The sequence below is a fragment of the Macaca fascicularis genome, chromosome X (assembly GCF_037993035.2).
Source record: "Macaca fascicularis isolate 582-1 chromosome X, T2T-MFA8v1.1".
Classification (NCBI taxonomy): Eukaryota; Metazoa; Chordata; class Mammalia; order Primates; family Cercopithecidae; genus Macaca; species Macaca fascicularis.
Window position 1 is genome coordinate 126776214 of NC_088395.1, and position 845 is coordinate 126777058.

Consider the following 845-nt stretch of genomic DNA (forward strand, 5'->3'; position numbering starts at 1 on the left):
GATTCTCCTGCCTCAGTCTCCTGATTAGCTGGGATTACAGGCGTGCACTACCACGCCCCGCTAATTTTTGTATTTTTAGTAGAGGCGGGGTTTCACCATGTTGCCCAGGCTGGTCTCGAATTCCTAACCTCAGGTGATCCCCCACCTCGGCCTCCCAAAGTGCTGGGACTACAGGCGTGAGCCACCGCGCCCGGCCGGTTTTTTTTTTTTTTTTTCAATTATGAAACCTACCGTTTTAACAACCTCCACGCTCTCTGGGACTGAAAGTTTCCGCTCATAGGCAATAGGCAGCCACCACAGACCACAGTAATGGAAAATGGTCTCTTGAACTGACACCAGATGAATGCCAGAGGGCGCTCTTTCCTAAACGGTACCAATTTAGAGTCCCTAAGCAGGAAGGCACAAAACCAACAAGTTTCAAGGAGACGGAGGAGGTGAGAAAACACTGTGTCTGGAGGAAGTATAGTAATGTTTAAGATATAAAGCCATGGACGAGAAGTTAGAAAAGAAAGGGAGACTGAATAGCACTGTATCAATATATAAAACAGTTTTATAATCAACAAAACTAAGATTATAGGCCAGGCACGGTGGCTCAGTTCTGTAATCCCAGCATTTTGGGAGGCCGAGGCGGGAGGATCACTTGAAGCTAGGATTTCTAGATCAGCCTGGGCAACATGGCAAAACACTGTCTCTATCAAAAATACAAAAATTAGCCGGGCGTGGTGGCGCACGCCTGTAATTCCAGCTACTTGGGAGGTTGAGGCAGGAGAATTGCTAGAACCCAGAAGGCGGAGATTGCAGTAAGCCGAGATTGCGCCACTGCACTCCAACCTGGGCGACAGAGC